This window comes from Centrocercus urophasianus, unplaced genomic scaffold (genome assembly GCF_019232065.1).
Source record: "Centrocercus urophasianus isolate 14NV4802_14NV808 unplaced genomic scaffold, USGS_Curo_1.0 seq_23, whole genome shotgun sequence".
Taxonomy (NCBI): domain Eukaryota; kingdom Metazoa; phylum Chordata; class Aves; order Galliformes; family Phasianidae; genus Centrocercus; species Centrocercus urophasianus.
In genome coordinates this window covers 349078-366634 of record NW_024884789.1, presented here as the reverse complement: position 1 = coordinate 366634, position 17557 = coordinate 349078, and the positions used below count along the sequence as shown (strand labels likewise).

Sequence of the window (17557 nt, the reverse complement as noted above, 5' to 3'; positions counted from 1 at the left end):
ACGCCGAGCTGTTTACCAGGAGCCCCCCCGGCACAGGGCTATTAATAAATGGTACAGATCAATGCCCGCATTAATTTTAATAGAGGGCTACAAGGACCGCGCCAGTCCCAGGGTGATTTTCCCCTCATTCTTAATTCCATTTAAGTTTAACATGAAAGATTCCCAGGTAACACCTACACAGGAAGAAACGAGATTTCCCTGTTTTTAAGTCTTAAGTATTCTTTTTATTCTGCTTTGCTTTTTCCCTTTTGATCATAAATCAATGTCCTCTCACAAGTTTCCCTGCAAGCCACGTCTGCGAGCAGGCTGTGCTGCACTGCTCTCCATTTCTCCACCTGTGAGAAAGAAAAACCAATAAATTAGGGAAGGGCTTTCTGAAACCCTGCGTGGGGAAGCGAACCCGCTTTGCCCACGGTGGGGATTTGGGAGCCTCTGGCTGCACAGGGCTCTGTGCCTGTCCCCATTCCTATCTCCATCCCCATCCCCATCCCTCTCCCCATCCCCATCCCCATCCCCATCCCCATTCCCATTCCCATCCCCATTCTCATTCCCATCCCCATCCCCATCCTCATTCCCATCCCCATCCCCATCCTCATCCCCATCCCCATCCCCATCCCAATCCCAATCCCCATCTCCATCCCCATTCCTCTCCCCATCCTCATTCCCATCCCCATCCCTCTCCCCTCCCCATTCCCATCCCCATCCTTCTCCCCTTTCCCATCCCTCTCCCCATCCCCATCCCCGTCCCTTTCCTCATCCCCTCCCCATCCCCATCTCCATCCCACCACTTTTGCCTTTGCCACGTTCCCCCAAACCCTAACGCACTTTTAAATTAAAAAAAAAAAAAAAAAAATACTGAAAATGTATTCAGCCTTTGCTGGGACACCTCCAGGAACTGTTCAAATCCTTTTAACATCACCCTTCTGTTTTCTCACAAGGCAATATTGAAGCAGGAGCTCGGAATTGGGAAACCTTGGTGGTAGATGGAGGTTGGACTGGATGATCTTGGAGGTCTTTCCCAATCTTGGTAACTCTAGGATTCCGGGATGGCTGAACCAGCATAGGCACAACTCTTTTCCATGAAAATGAAACAAGCCAGAACAAATCAGCTTTCTGTAACAACTTGCATTAAAAAAACAACCATAAAATATCCCTTGCTGTAAAAGCCCTCCAGACACCCAGCAGGGCCCTGCATGCGTGAAGCTCAACCCAGAGCCAGGCTGGCAGAGCTCGACGTAACAACCCTTCTACATGGCATCACATGCCGTTCCTCCCGGGCAGCCCTATCTGCTGCAAGATCACATTTAGAAGCAGATTATCACACTTCCAATCGATGCAGCACATTGTTTAAGATCCCACAGTCGGGCAATTAATTGTCGAACATAATTGGAATTATGCAGAGAACAAACTGGCGCATCAGCAAAGCCCTGCATCCCCGCGTCCTCCTGCCAGGGAGGAAAAGCTGGGTCGTGCATTGCACCTCCCAGCCCTCAGGTCTGCCTGGTGCTGCTGGGCTCTGTGCTCAGGCTGTGCAGAGAGGTGCAGCACCGCGTCCTGCCGCGCTGCCGCCGTGCGAGCAGACGTGCGTCTCAGCTCTCGTGGTTTAAAATAAATTTAATAGATGCTTCCACACTTTGCTGCTGCTATTCTGGGCATGGCGGCTGGAGTCGATACACAGGCTGCTAATTGACAGATCGGCTCGTGAGCCAAAAGCAGAGTGGTGTCTGCGAGAAGACGTGGGTTTCAATCGCTGATCTGCCACAGCACCAAGCCACGGCCCCGTACCGTGTCGCCTTCTAGATGCTGTGTCACTGTGCCATTGTAGCCATGTCAAGGAATCGTGCCATGTTGCCTTCTGTGTCACCATGCCATGGCACCATGCTGTGTCACCATGCCATGCCACCATTCCAGGTCACCATGCCACGTCACCGTGGCTCCTTGCACTGCAGCAGCATTCCCTATGGATGCCCTCACACTGTGCTAGGCCACTGGCTGTCTGAGCTGTGCCAGCACTCACCAGAGATATCTTCTGATGCTTTCTGATGGGACAGTGCTTGCAGACTTTCCCATGCTTCCCATCAAAAAGAAAAAGGCATTCAGACAAACGGGGAGAGTGGCTTTTATTTGCATAAGTTTTTGCAGTCAAAAGCAAAAGACGGTGGCATCGGAAAGGGTTTCCTAAGAGCTGGTAGGCTAAAAGGGCTCTGAAGAGCCTGGTTTGCATCCAGCCAGGAACTGCAGTCGTTACTGCTGCAACCAAAATAAATCAATTCCAGTTCTGCAGGATGAACGCGGGAGGCACGGGCTGCTCCGCTCCCATCTGCAGCGAGATACAGCTGGGCTTCACGTCAGCTTTGAAGCTCGCAAGGCTGAGATAAAAGAGAAATGCTAAAACCTCATGCAAGCAAGGAGAGCTGGATGGTGGGAAAGCCAGGCTGCAGTGCATGTCTGAGAGCTGTCTGTCTGCCTGTCTACCTGGTGACTTCCATCTCATCACCAGCAAGTGCAAGGTGGAAGCGCAACCTACAGCACAGGGCACTTCAGCTGCACAGAACCCAGCAAAGCAGCAAACGCTCCTCCCGGAGCCGAGGCCATGCTGACTCCACCCGGTTTGCATGAGCTTCAGAGCAGTTTGGGGCAAAAAGCTATGAGCCTTTGAAAGAGCATTGCAGCTCTGTAACAGAGCGTGAAGCCAGGCGGGATTCACACGAGCCTGACGGGTTCAGCAGGGGAATGTTGGGAGAAAAGCAAATCCAGATTGATAGAAAGCTCCATTCATCTCAGAGGGATCCAAGCCACAAAGAAATGGATCTAAATGTCAAACATTCCCCGGGTTTTGTGGTATTCCAAACCAGAGGGCTGGGCGGACCCATTGCACAGATGAAAACCAGGTGCAGAGAGCTGTTGTGAGGTGGGCTTGGATGACGGGCACAAAGCCTGTGGGTCTCCAGATTGAGGATTTCATTTTAGGGACATTCAATTCCAAGTAAATCCGTGTGATTCTTGCCAAAAATATTCCACAGCATCCTATGGAGCCAGGTTGGCCACTCAGCGCTGTCTGGATGGCAGTGAAATGCTGTGGCTGCCATTGACACATCGACATTCACTGTGCCACTCTCCAAGGCTGCGTTGTGCAGATGCCCTGGGCTGCCAACTGCCCTCAACCCCAGCAGCAAATGCAGCTGCTGCCAAAGGTGCCACCCAACCCCCATTGCCTCTGGGGGAGCTCTTAGATCCCATTTGGCACTGTGGTGCTTTTGCCTACGGTGGTGCTTCGTGATCCAATGCAGCACAGCAAGTTGAATGCATGTGCATGAAGTGTGCTACCCTCTGCACCCACAGCTTTCCGCAGAGAAAGCAGAGGACCAGGAGGGGCACGTAGAATCATAGAATAATAGAATGGCTCAGGTTGGAAGGGACCTCAAGGATCTTCAAGCTCCAACCCTCCTGCTACATGCAGGGCCACCGACCTCCATATCTAATACTAGACCAGGATGCTCAGGGGCTCAACCAACCTGGCCTTGAACACCTCCAGAGATGGGGCATCCACAGCCTTTCTGGGCAGCCTGTTCCATCACCTCCTGCCACTCCCCATCTTTCATCAACACTGAGACCTAAAAAAGCCATTTTTCAGCTAACATTATAAAGCAAAGCTGCTGCTTTCCATGGAGGCTCAGCACACTTGACAGAAACTCTTTGTGGGGGGTAACTGGAAATAGTAGGAAGGCAAATCCAAGCCTTTTTTGGGGAGATGTCTGAGGCAAAGAGGAGATAAGGTAGTATGAATTATTTCCTGACATCAGCTGATGGGAGGCCTGCAGGACGCAGAAGCCCCAATCCTTCCCCTGTTCCACAGGCTGGGCTGGGAGAGGAGGATGGGGAAGAAGAGCCTAAGGATGGTGCCTGCTGATCATCACCACGAGTAAAATGAGCTGCTTCCCTGAACCTGAAAAATATCAAACTGCATAAATAAACCTATTTAAATTATTAATAAACGAATTTACATTCGGAGCCTGAGAAGGAGAATTAATTTCATTTCTTATGCTAAACTGGCCAGCATGGATGATGACTGAAGAATTAAAAGATGCAGAAATGAAGGGAAAATGAAGGTAGGCCGGCTCCATCAGAAAAGAGAGGCAAAGTGGGGATCCTGGGTCCAAACAAAGCCATCAGCCAAAAGCAAGAGGACCAAAACTAACCTGCAAGCTCTGGGGGAGCTCAAGCCCCCCTCTGCTGCCCATGCATGCCGTGTCTCTGCCAGCACTTTGGGGGACAACAGCCCTCAGTGCAGAACCCCATCAGCTGGCTGCTCCCAGGGCAATTAATTAGGAGGTGCTCCCAGCCCCTGGCATTCCTCCTCCATCCCTTCCACTGGGAAGCAGCATTCGTGACGGATGGCGTATGAAAACCCACTGCCAAAACAATCCTCTCCTCATCTGCCCTCTCGCTGGAGCCTGTCTGCAGTGCTCTCCAGGATGTATTGTTATTTCGTGTGATGAGACATTCCAGAGAACGAAATAAAATAAAAATAGACATTTGGAGGGGCTTTTGTATTGCTTCTTCGCAGCTCCCCACACTGCGACTCCTGTGAAGGCACTTGTCGGGCTGATCCGCTGGCGCTGCCGCCTCGGCTGTCCTTGTGCTGGAGACACTGCTCTTTTAAATTCGGTTTCTCAGAATTAGAAGAAAAACTTGGCAAAGCAACAATAGGGAAAAAGAAATATGAATAATCTCAGAACAGAAATTGCATTATGTGATGTGGTTGCCATGTGGTTAAGTCTGAGAGAGGATCATGCGAGCGCATTGTGGGAAAATTGATAACAGGCTGAAGAACACCGAGCGTTCAGATCGGAGGGCTGCAGGGCCAACCCTGAGCCAGTGCAAGAGGCTCAGTGCTGGGCAATGGGAAGGGGATGGGGGCACCTGCACTGGGGTCTGCAGCCCCCGGGGTGCTCAGCTCCAGGATGGATGAGCTCCCTCAATAAGCCCCGAAATCTCTCAGGGTGTCACACAGCCCGTCTCAGCTGCCACCGAAACTGCAGCCAGCACTGAGATCCGTGCCACCCACCCCTGCCTGAGCTGTCACCCCACGTGCACTCTGCTCCACTGGGGACGGTGCCCACAGCCATCAGCACTGTGGGTCTGTGGCCACGTTGACCCCAAAGCATCGCTCCCAGATCGCTGACTGGGAGGAAACACAGATTTCAGATACGTTGGGATTCAGATGGTTTGGGGGAAGTAATCATGAGTGATGAAAGCGAATTTTGCTCCCCAAACTGTGCGAGCTGTGATCCATCCCCGCCCGCTGGCTGTCGTGCTACGGTGGTTTGAGTGGGAGGAAAGTCAGCACTGTCAGCTGAGCGGCAGGAAGCTCAGAAAGCGTGGGGAAGTGCATACACACACACTGAAAAAGGGGTAAATTCTGTGAAATCAGATCAGCAATGCAAATTCTGCTCTTTTCTTGCACCGTGGCTCACTGACAGCGTGCACAGTGCCATCAGCCCAGTGCAGCACAGCAGAGGGGATGTCCATGGTGTGCCCCATCGGTCCCAGCAGGTCCTGCCTCCACCCAGCCCTATGCAAACCATGCAAAGCACGGGGAGGTGAGAGGAGAGCAGGTGCCTCTGTGGCCTTCTCAGTGCTGTAGCTTTTGGGGATCCTTAGGACAGAAGGATGCTGGGGCTACGCATTCATTCCTGCTGGGATGGGGATGGGGGCACCTGCACTGGGGTCTGCAGCCCTCGGGGTGCTCAGCTCCGGGATGGATGAGCTCCCCTCAAAAAGCCCCAAAATCTCTCAGGGTGTCACACAGCCTTCCCTGGGGGTAGGATTCTGTCTGTGCACTGCTGCTGCTGAGCACCTGTGTACTCTGTGCCAGGAGTGCTGAACAACAACTGGAGAGATGGGGCAGCAGCTGGCTTAGGGTCTGCAGGTACAAAATGGGACCCTGGACAGTATCCAACATCAGAGCCTCGGGACAGCCAGGGCTGAGTGCACACAATTAGGGAGCAAGAAGGGCAGCGGGACTCCAAATCCTAATTTGGCCTGATGAAAGCTTAATGATTCCAGCTTGACGATTGCCGGAATGCCCCAATTTCCTCATTCCAAAAAGCCCCCACTGCCAAGGCTCGGGTGGAGCGGACACGCATGGTGATGCAGCTCCGAGGGGTGGCAGGAACAGAGCGAGGATTTCAATGGCTGAGGCACAGAGAAGGATTCCTGCGAGCAGATGAGCCGGTAATCTAACAAAAGTGTGGAATTAAGAGTTTTTTAATGAGGGTTTCAGAATGAGTAGCAGCCTGGTAGCACGGCCAGTGGAGGAGAGCAGCTATTTGAAGGGAAGCAAAGCAAAGGCTGGGGCCCTTCAGCACCAGCTCCCTGCCCCCGAGGTGCCCCTGCCCCGGGGCTGCACCCCCACATTGCTCCTGTGCAGGGTTTGTGGATGGGAATCATACAGCAGTGCAGCTGGGGAGCAGCAGGAGAACACTGCTCCTCTCCCAGAGCCCGTCACGATGGCTGCAGAGCTCCATCCCTGGAGGAGACAGATGGGAATCCAGCTCCTATCTGCATGCAGCTCTGGGCCCCGTGAAGCTGTCTGTGCACTGGGGGAGCGGGGCGGCCGCAATGCGCACAAGGTGCTCTCGTCATGAAAGCATCTTTTGATTTTGTTATTGCAGCTATCAAAATATTGCAGAGTTCAGAGCATTCCGCAGGGATCCCCGTGCTCTTCAAAGACCAGAGGACCACGACTGGGGAAAAAGAAGCCTTTAATTACGTCGGTTTCCACGCTTGTTTCTGCAGTGGAGTTCCTTTAAAAAAAATATATAGTTTTAATGAGAGGAAACACATATGGCCCCGTTGTTCAAACAAGGAGAGATACAGCTGATTTTTTTTTAATAGGCAGCAGTTCCTTTGGGTCTCCTGGAGCTCACACCAAGGGGCTCTGCACTGAGCACCCCCAGCAGCAGGGCTATCCGTGGGGCAGAGCAGCTCCATCCCAGCCCCATGCCATCCATCACCCCCTCTGTTCCCACTGCAACTCTCTCCTCCTCCCCTGCTCCTTCCAACCACGCGGAGCCGCATGCAGTGGGATCTCAGCATGGCCATCCTCCGTGAACGCTCTCGTTTCTCTCAGATGTTCATTTGAATTCAAATGGAAAAGCTCACTTTTCCCACAGTGTAAATATCAGTGCCGCGTATGACGCTGCAGAAAGCACGGGACAGCCCCACATTTCAAAGAGCATCTTGAGCATATACTTCTAATAAATAATCCTATCTGGCAAATTTAATTAACGGGCTGCAGTGCGTGGTGCAGCCCGCTGGATAGAGTATCTCCATCTGATCTGCAATGCTTTTAGAAGCTTTAAGTATTAATAAAGAGTGTTTTGTTGGAGAATTCACAGGGGACAATTACAAATAATTGCCAAGAAGGGTGTGTGCCTCATTTAAGTGACTGCATATTAAAAATGATGAAGGATTAAAAAAGAATTCATAGCATTGGAGTGCAGCAGCAGTGGCTGCCCCTGTTCCCATTGCCATCCCTGCAAGGGATGCTTGGTGCAATTCAGGCTTCCCAGCCCCGGGGCAGAAGGAGCTGAATGGAGGAGTGGAATGGCCAACGGAAGACAAAACCCACCAAGGAATCCAAACCCAGAAAACCACATGAAAATTATCACACCGCAAAGTTTTTCTGGGATTGCTTCCCCATTTTTCCTGCCTTGGAGCTATAGAGTGGGGTTTCCCCCTCCACTTCTCCTACTAATTGGGATCTCTGTGCAGGGCATGAGATTCACAGCAGCCAAAAAGTGCTCATTCCCTTCCATGATATCAAGGCAAGGAAGAGGGAAACCTCCTTTGAAACGACTTCTCATGGCAGCAGGGCATACAAGGAGCAGCACTGCAGGCACTATATGTGCAGCACTGGCATTGGCAGCACTGCCATTTCTTTACAGCTCTCACTTTCCATGACAATGGAAAAGAAAGAAACTTCCAGCACTCCTTTCTCACCCTGCAGGCAGCAAGACACAGGCATCACAGTGCCCAAAGAAAAGCTCTGTTGGGACCCAGCAGCACAGATCAGAGAGGCACCCATCGATGCCAAAAAAGCGGCACTCTTAGAACCACCATAAAGACATAATTTTGCTGCTTTTTCACATGCAAATAACAAGTCAGGAGAGCAGCAGCTCTGGCAGAGAGTAAAGCAGGGCTCAGGAGGGACTGTGCCAATGTCTGGGTGATGAGGTTTGGATGGGAAAGCCCAGAGCTATGCCTGTAAGCCGCCGTGCGTGGGGCCAGGGTCTGAGCTCACCAGGTCTCCTTGGGGATGGCACTGTGGGGTCTCTGCCCACGCCACCTGCAGCACCTGGGATGAGGGCTGAGAGCATCCCCCCCATGTGCTCCTGCTCCGCTACCATCAGCCCGTACCGAGGACAGTAGAAGGATTGGGCTGTCCACCCTCCAAGCCAGAGCGCATGGCTCAGTGAACACCAGCTTTGGGAGCTGTTTCCAGCTGTTTGGGAGCAATGCCTCCTCCAGAGCCAGGAGTAGCTCAGGGCTGAGCCCCGTGATGTACATGGGGCTAACGAAACCCAGAGCGCGAGGCCAGCACAGACCCAGCCCCGTTCCCAGACAAGAGCTCTGCCAGGGATGGGTACCAGTGCCGGGGTTGGGGTATCAGTGCCAGAATGGATACAAGTGCTGGAGGCACGGCCCCGAGCAGCCCTGCGCTCCCGTGGCAGCCAGCTCACAGCAGCTTCTCAATCTGGGAAGGGTCCACCCCAGCCCTCTGGAGCTCAGCTCAGCACACACACAGATCCCCCACCCGCTGCCATCTCCCCGTGGGACTGGCAGCAATAAATCCTGCCCCGCCGCAGGCAGTGCCATGCCCCCTCATTTTCCATGAGATCCGCACGCAAGGCTTCGGCTCCAAACATCTCCTTTTGATTTCATGGGGAAGGAATGCTGTGAACTTCAGTTTAGAGAACCAATTTATTTCATGCAATTTCTCCTCCTCGTAGAAGCAGCTCTGTATTCCAAGCCGTGATTTTCCAAAATAAAAGCAGCAGTTAACCATTGGAGCGGAGCGATCCGCCTCCGCCTCGCTTCCCCTATTGCTGTGTTTCAGAACTTTGCTCAAAAATGGAAAGGGGCACCTTTAAAACTTTAATACCACGTAAATGTTCCAGTCTCGCTGCTGCACCAGATCGTTCAGCAAAGTAGCTAATTAAAAAATGGCTGCTGTGATGACAGACTAGATTAATAGTTTTTGAAGAGCAGCCAGTGCACCAACTGCTCCCGTAGCCATGCTGAAAGCTAATAATGTAGAAAATTCTGCCAATTCTTTTAATTCATGAATATTTAAGCCTGTGAAAAATCTGTCAGATTATAGCACTTTTCTGGTGATTTTCTGCTTAAGTACATTTATGGGCAAATGCCAGTTGCTCAAGAAACTTCAGTGGAACGCAAAGACTTTTTATTGTCTGTGTCGCCAGAGCTCTTTTCCTCCTCCCATCGCCTTACAGCCGGTGCCAGGATCAGCTGTGGGCACAGCACTCCCACTGGCGTCCACTGGGATCCCAGGCAGGGATGACGCATCTGCATGGTAACAGGGATGGGGAGGAGCAACAGGTGATTCCTATTAGAGAATTATAAAAAATATATATATATATTCCCGAGTTTTCCAGCTAGGATCACTCCCAAAGCTCCTCAAGGGACGTGTCCAGGTCAGATAGACTGCAGTATCCCCAGCCCTACAGCAGCAGGCAGCTCCCCAGCTCACTGCTCATCCACAGCACCGCCTGGTGACTCACCTTACAGCTACTGGAGAAACAATTACCCCAGCTGGGAGCATAACCTGCTCAGCCTTCCCTCACAGTGCCAAAGGCCAGAACTCCCCGTGAGCGGCTCCTGCACAGCTATTCTCCAGCCCACCACAGCAGGGATGCTCTTTTCCATGAAACCGGGAGCAACACGGTGGGTTTTGCTCAAGCTCCCAGCAGAATGGATGGGATGGTTGGTAAGGGGCTGCAGAGCTGCATCCCCCGCAGCGCCCACAGCCTGGGGATGTTCTGCACCCTGCGTCCCAGCATCTCTGAGTCACCACTGAACTGCTGCTCAGCTGCACCCATGTGCAGGAGGACCTCATTCCAAAATGCTTTGGAATGCACCAAGTGGTTTTGTGACTTTGGAACAAAAAAAGAGGAAACTCCAGCAGAACTCAGAACATCCACAGAGCTGAAAAGAGCGTCTCATCCCAACGCAGCTGTTTGGTGGGGAAGAGAAAACCTGCCCTGGAGCCGCGTGCTGGGAAGGTTCATGTTTTTAAACTTGAGCCCCAAGTGTCCTTCGTGCTGTCAGGTCACATCAGCCCCTTAAACGTTACACAACACTGCCGTGTAATTAAATGCTTACAGGATTTGCAGACTGCTTGTCTCACAGTTGGGAATGGCTCCTCCAAAGCTCTCAGGTTTGGCACATCAGCTCCTCGCACCAGGGATGCCCACACCTGGGCTGTACCAGCACAGCACAGAGTGGGATGCAGCAGGAGGCAGCAGCCAGCCCCGAGCAGAGGGTGGTGGCAGAGGGGTTGGGGCCCAGCAGGTTTGGGGCTGCCCCATTGCAAGCGGAGCAGCGGCGAAACTTCCCCTTCCTCTCCTCACCACCTTCAGCCACTCACAATGTCACTCCAGCTGAGCAAGAAGCAATTATGATTTAATTACCCCACTGCTCTTCAGCAGAATTTTTGGAATAGCGATTTCTGCGGTGCCTCATTTACCCTTTTCCTCTTCACCTGCATTTGTTCTGCATGGTGCTGTTGCTGCACAGCCACGACCGCACGGTCACCTCGTCTCCCTCCCCTCGCAGCACCCACACGGCACAGGCAGGGCACGACGAGAGCTGCTAATTCATAAATATTTAACACCCAGCTCTGCTGCCTCCTGATAGCTTTTCTCCAGAGTTTCTATTCTCATCCGTATTCCACCCCCTTCCCCTCCCTTACGGCCCTCCTCGTTTTTTTCCCTTCCTTCTCGCTGGGCATTAATCCAAGTGCTGAGATGACTGTTTCACTTCCCCGCTGTCATCAGTTGTTTTTATCTTATCTGGGCCGTGGATGCCAGTCAGCAACCCGTTGCGGTCTTTCCAGTTGAGTCCTGACCTCCGCAATCAGCCTCAAGATGTCCTGTAACGAGCAGATACGGTTACTCAACTTGTCCATCAGCACTTCTGGAGGGGGGAAAAAAGGAAGCACAAACCAGCAAATGGTGGCACGAGGCAGGGCTGTGGGCTGCGGGTGGGCTGGGCTGCTCCCTGCAGGCAGGTGCGCCCGCTCCAGGCCCTCGCATCGGCACTGCATGGCGCAGAGAAGCCTCTGCAAACCAGGTGAGCTTTAGGGCTGCTTGTCCTCCCACCTTCAGGAGCAGCAGGAGGATGTGCTATGGGGCTGCGGTCTGTGCTCCCCAGGGGTCACGCTCACCCCACTGCCCCCAGGCAGAGACGAACACCTGGGGGCTGTGCGCTCCGTGCCCGCAGTGCCGTCCTGCATACACAGGTGCCCACGTGTGCTTGGCTCTGGTGTTGAGCGGAGGGAGGAAAACTCACCCCAGCAAACAGGATTGCCACCTCCTGCATCCCTGAGCACAGCCGTCCATCTGTCCGTCCATCTAATGATACCACGGAGGGCAAAGCGAGGCCAGCGCAGAACCAGATCCACTTTATAGACTTATCACCCGGTGTAAAAATGTCCTGTTGGATTTATCCGACATGTGTTCTATCAACGTGCTCCGCTCTGAAGTAAAAGGGCTTTTAGTTACAGCAGATTGGAGGGGGTGTGGGGAAGGAGAAGGGATGGATTTGGGCTCTGCCAGCAGCTCTGGTTGCTTTTGCATCAACGTCTCTATTTTCTAAGGGAGGATTTAAGACCTCGTTGTGTACGAGCAACCGAGACAGGAGAAACTCGAACGGGGAGAACCGTAAAAGGTTGTACTGAAAAATGCTATTAGTCTGCATGAAATAAGATTCTTCCTGGAAACATGACACTGAACATCGAAGGGAGGGGGAGGAAGAGCTGTAAAATGGCTGCAGAAAAAAAGGGTTACAAATTAAATATGATAAAAAGAATCCTTTTGAATGAGATCTTAATTTAACCTCAACATCATGACCGTATATTTCAGGATATTAATCCCTCGGCCTGCAATAAATCCCAAGGACGGTACGACCACTTATGGCTCAGCAATGAGCCATTACTATGGGTTGCAGATGCCGCAAAGCCATCGTGCCATTACTGAGGGGTGCGCAGAATAACCCAGCTCCGTGCAGCGCCCACACAGCTCCAACTGCTGCGGCACTGACCTGTGAGCCAACCTGCACCCAGACTCACATCTGTGCCCTGAAGGAGTGCTGGGAGCTGCCCACGGGGCCGTGCACCCCAGCACTGCACCAGATCTGCATCTGCTCTCAGTGCAGATCAACCATGGACAGAAGTGCAAACACCAGCACCTCACGGAGCCCTCCCTGCTCCCCCATGCGCTGCCAGCTTGGCACCCTGCACTTCCACATATGCCCCAAAAGGAGGAGAGGAACTTCTAATGAGTCAAGGCTGTAACCTTGCTCTGAGAGCAAACATATGCCACCGCCGCTCTCTTGGCAGCAGCACTTGGAGCCAGTTGCTGTCAATTCCATTCGGGCTGCAGCCACTTTGGGGCTCTCGATAAGGAGCAGACAGAGCAGGTGAGGAGCGCCGAAGCTTTGCAAGTGTTGGTGAGCTGCTGGCAGAGCTGCTGCAGCCCTGCTTCGCGTTGGAGGTGGTGAAATGCGTGAGCAGCTCGATTCCTCCTGGGGGAATATCCCTGTGCTCTGCTAGGGATATTGCTGAGTGCTCTGTGGGGTAAAAGGCAGTGCACTCCGCTGACCCCACGCACAGTCTTTCTCCCCGGCAGCACGAGGTAGCAGAAGTGAGGAAGCGTCTATTGGGATAGGCAGCCCTGAGCAGGGCTGGCCCAGAGCAGTTCAAGCTGGGAAATGCCTTTTTGACACGAGTCAAGTTCCCCACTGAAAAATTTTGTCAAAACTTTCAAGGTAATAGCAGGAAAGAAAAGCCAACCCCAACAAATCCGAGAGCACCCTGGGAAGCACTGTCACAGTGGGGGAAAAAAAAAAAAAAAAAAAAAAAAAAAAAAAGCTGTAAGTGTGATTTCTGCTGGGGAATGGTGAACAGGGGGGGCAACATCCCCAGCTCTGCTCCCCACGCCAACCAGCAGAAGGGAGCCCCAGCAGCAGCCAACCCCAGCAGCGCGTTCCCTATGGCTGCGGTGGGACCGCGGCGCCGCCGGAGGTTCCCACCTGCAACCATTGCGTGCAGCGGGAGGAGGAGCGGGCTGGGAACAAGGGGTGCTCTGCTTTCTCATCAGCCACCGAAGTTCTCGTTTGCTGCGCAGCCCCGTTCCCAGGCTGCCCGTGCAGTTGATGCTGCAGCGGATGCTGTGGTTTGCTCGTCTGAAATAAATTGCGCAACAAACTCAGCCCAGCGCTGAGCAGCATCAGCTGCAGCAAAGCAGCTCTAATAGTGCTGGTCCTGTGCGTCCCGCTGGGGGACTTTCAATTGACAGAGTTACAAGAGATGAAATATTCAGTAGGATTAAGAATTTGGAGGAGGTGGAAATCAAAGCGAAAAAGAAAACAAGTAAAAACAGCTTAATCTAGCCTTCTAGCACTAATTGTCATTGGGATTCAGGCTAAAACAAACACAACAAAATGAGCTGCCAATTTGAAAGGGGAAGGAAGAGGGTGAACACGATTCCCACCGCATCGAAAGCAACCTTTTATCTCTCCTCCACCGCAGACAGAGGCACGTGGGGCACGGGGCCACGCCTGGGACAGCCCCAGCCACACAAGCAGGATCTGAACCTCTCAGTGCTGGGCAGGGCTTTATCCAAGAGGCCATCACCCATGGCACGAGGGCTCCAATGCAACATCGCCCCAACATGGCATCAGTCCCATGCAACACTGCCCCAACATGATATTTCTCCAATGCAACACTGCCTACCGCAACACTGCCCCAGCGTGGCATGGCCCCAATGCAACACTGCCCCAATGTGGCATGGCCCCAATGCAACACTGCCCCACCACGACACGGCCCCCACCTGTGGGTGCCCGCAGTCCCATGCAGGAGAAGCAGTGCAGCTCTGTGCCCACATGCTGTGGGCAAAGGCACCAGCAAGGCAGATTAGCTTACAGCCGAAGTGGAGTTATCCAACACTGCAATTTAAGTTGACAATTACATGGTAACCGACTTGCACACAAAGAGAGGCTCTGGAAGTATTCCCAGAACGCAGAAGTCTGACAGTATCCACCCAATTTGTTGCAACAACAAAGAATACTGGAATATGTCCTTTCATTTGGCAGAGTACTGTTTTATTTTTTTTAGGCTAGGTGGAGAAATTTAGCCTGCTATTTAAGGAGCTTGTTGTGCCTTGAGAGTGACAAGCCAAGAGTTTCACTAGAAAGCCAAACTCAAACACAAATTGTATCCTGCCACCCGTGAGACTCAATTGCACTGAGGGAAGGAATTTGCAGAGCCTCATCTGCTGCTGGGGTCTGCCTTTCCAACCCTACAGAGACATAACTGGGGCCTTTCATTGCTCCCTTATACAATCCCCCCTCTTTGCACAAAGGAAGAGAACGCATTTCAGCAGGCATTTGGATGGGCTACTGTTTTTTTGAGCATTCTCCCCATGCCAAAGCCATCTCATTTGCGGGTGTTTGTGCCCACAGAAACTAAAAAGGAGATTTTGTGTGTTAGATTATGATATTTGCAGGCTACAGAGACAAAGCCTTTAGGGAAACACACGGCCCCAGTGGGGAAAAGCCAAAGGAACCCTGAAAGCAGGAGATGGAAATGCATCCCAATGGAACAGGAGGCAAGCAATGGGCTTGCCTGCACCACTGAGCCATTCGGCCCCTTCCCAGCGCCCATGTCAAAAGGTCAGCAGCACAGCCATCTCTAGGGACTTTTTTTTCTTGTGGCCTCACTTCTGGTGGAAATTAGTCAGCTTTCCAGAGCAGAAACCTCAAGCCATAGCCACACTTCTGAGCCAGCTCATCACTGTCACCCCTCCACAAACCACTTCCTTCCCGATTACCGTCAGTCCCCCCGGCGTGATGAAGGGGATGGAGCCCTGCACGAGGCCATGGGGAGGGGCTCAGGGAGCTCCTGTGGCACGTGGGCAAGGAGGAAGCAGGGAAAAAGCAGCAGTGAAGATGTAAGGTGGTGATGGGGCACAGCAGGGGTGGGCAAGGAGGGGCAGCCAGGCACATGATGGGGCACCGGGAATTTGCTTGCACCTGGGACAGGCACAGACCTCACTCCTGTTTCATCAGCAACCAGACCAAAGCCCTCACCTGCCCGCACATGGCATCGACCCCCACACGAGGAACAGTCTTTCTGAGGGGGACAACTTGGGCTTCTGTGGCCTGACAGAGCCAGCTGTGCAACAGACAGAGAGACCCGCACCCTGAGTATATGGCAATGGTGGCTGAGGGCAGCCCTGTCCTGCCCCCACCACCCTCACTTGCAGCCAGCTTGGCTCCCAGTCCCGGATTTTCCCCCCCAGCTCTGCTCCTGCACAAACAGCTGCAGTTGCACAGACCCCCCTGGGGCAGCTGTGGGGCAGCACCGCTCTGTGGGGTTCCGTTGCGATTTGCAAACTGCCACCGCTGCCTCAATGCCTTCCCCTGCCACCCTTGTGCTCCAGCTCTGCAAAACCTGCCTGCCTGCCACAGGCCAAGAAAACGCAGCACAGCCTTTGTTGGAAGAGAGGAGTGAAAATGAGTTGCTTTCACCCCCAAACAACCATCTTTCATCCTCAGACCCACGAGGGCACAGGCAGAGCCTGCAGCCATCACACTGACTGCAGCTCCCACACGCCGGACGCACAGGGCTGCAGGGCAGCGTTTGTTCATTTCATGGGCAGGATTTATTCATTACAGCACCAGGCAGCAGCGAGGCCCCAAGCACGATCCCCGGGGTGCAGGGCCGTGTTTGTACCGAGACGAGTTCCCAAATGACTCACCAGAAACCAGCCCTGCTCCGGTGAGGCCTCAAGCAGCTGCAGGTCCCCCTCCCACGCTGCGGTCCCCATGTCCTGGGGAAGTGGGACTGCCATCCCAACCTCCATCCCCATCCCAATCCCTACCCCATCAGATCTCAAAACCCATCCACAACCCCAACTCCAATCCCTTTCCTTATCCCAGAGGATCCCCATCTGCAGCCATGGTGAGGCAGGAGCAGCTCCAGCACAACTGCTTCCACCCCTCATCCAGAGCAGCACATCCCTCAGGCCAGCACCAGGCCACAGAGGTTTGTTTTCTTTAGAGAGGATCTTGGTTTGAAGGGGAAAAAAAAAGTCCCCATCAAAAAAAAAAAAAAAGAATAAAAAAGAAAAGAAAAAGAAACCACGGCCACATCCTGCCTTAAACTGCTGCTCGTGATGTGCCGACGCGGCTGCACAGAGCAGTGCTGGGGGTGGCAATTCTCCTCTGCTCGCCAAGTAACACTTCAGCTCTGAGTCAATCGGCTGAAGCCACAAATCCATTTGCTTACGAGCACGAAACCACAGCGACCCACGGTGCTCCTCGGGGCCACATGTGCCAGCACCTGCCTGCACCGAGCTGAGACAGACAGGCTGTATCTCCGCCATGCGCAGCAGCGCCAGCAGCACACAGCAGTGCAAAGCAATGCCTCCTGCCAGCACCCCCACTTCGCAAGGTGGGATGGGCTCCATCTCTGGCAGCGCCGGGGCAGGGGCTGCCATGCTCTCAGGCACCTCTCCCCACAGGTGCGGGGCTGGGCAGGCACAGCAGCAGGTAAACCCCCCAACACACGGGGTGTTGAAAGCCAGCACTTTTCCCCTGTGGGTTACTACGCACTCAATGTGGGTGGCTTGTGACTCACCAACTCCGTTTCAGAACCTACAGGTGCTGCTGGCATGGGGAAAGGCAGCAGCTGGGCACTGGGAGAGGGGGAGAAAACCCCAAGCTATTGGAGGATGCTGAGCCCGGCTCCCAGCTGCCCCTACACAGCCCCAGCACCCCCCATGGGAGGTGCTGTGGGGCACAGGGCTGCTGTGGGCTGTGCACAGTGACCCACAGCACTGCTTCACTGCCAGACAGGGCTGCGCTCTGCAGTTAGAGGGAGAAAAACAATGACACAGGAGAAGAATGTAGGAGAGAAACAGCCCAGTTCCTAGGGGAGCTGTCATCTGCACAGTGGAACTGCCCTCTCGGGGGCTTTGATGGCTTCTGAATTGTTTTACTGTGCCACTGAATCACCGGGGGAAAACCTGCACCGGCAGCAAAGCCTCATCCCAGTGCTCAGCTGTGAGCAGGGATGCTCCGTGTCCTTCAAAGCACTGCAGGCACCAGGAGACACAGGCCTCCATCTGAACTCAAGGCCAGGTGACAAAGCAGTGACACCGTGCCCATGCAGCTATAACACAGCACACACCACAAAGCAGCTCCAGGCCCCCCCTTGGGGCTCCCCTGCCCCACACAAGCACCGCAT

At 53.4% G+C, this 17557-nt stretch overlaps 2 long non-coding RNA genes across 2 annotated transcripts in view; both read right to left on the bottom strand.

Annotated features, from left to right (window-relative positions):
- Positions 1-218: 218 nt before the first annotated feature.
- Positions 219-17557, bottom strand: part of LOC122163170 — a 40217-nt gene continuing 22878 nt past the window's right edge. Inside the window, exons 2-3 of the long non-coding RNA XR_006169837.1 lie at positions 857-1072; positions 219-335 (exon numbers count right to left, since the gene is read on the bottom strand). This is a non-coding gene — a long non-coding RNA (uncharacterized LOC122163170). The remainder of the gene's footprint in view (positions 336-856; positions 1073-17557) is intronic.
- LOC122163169 lies at positions 8978-13127 on the bottom strand. Its single transcript, XR_006169836.1, has 2 exons — positions 11599-13127; positions 8978-11179 (listed from the first exon to the last, which is right to left on the bottom strand). It is a non-coding gene; the product is annotated as an uncharacterized LOC122163169 (long non-coding RNA).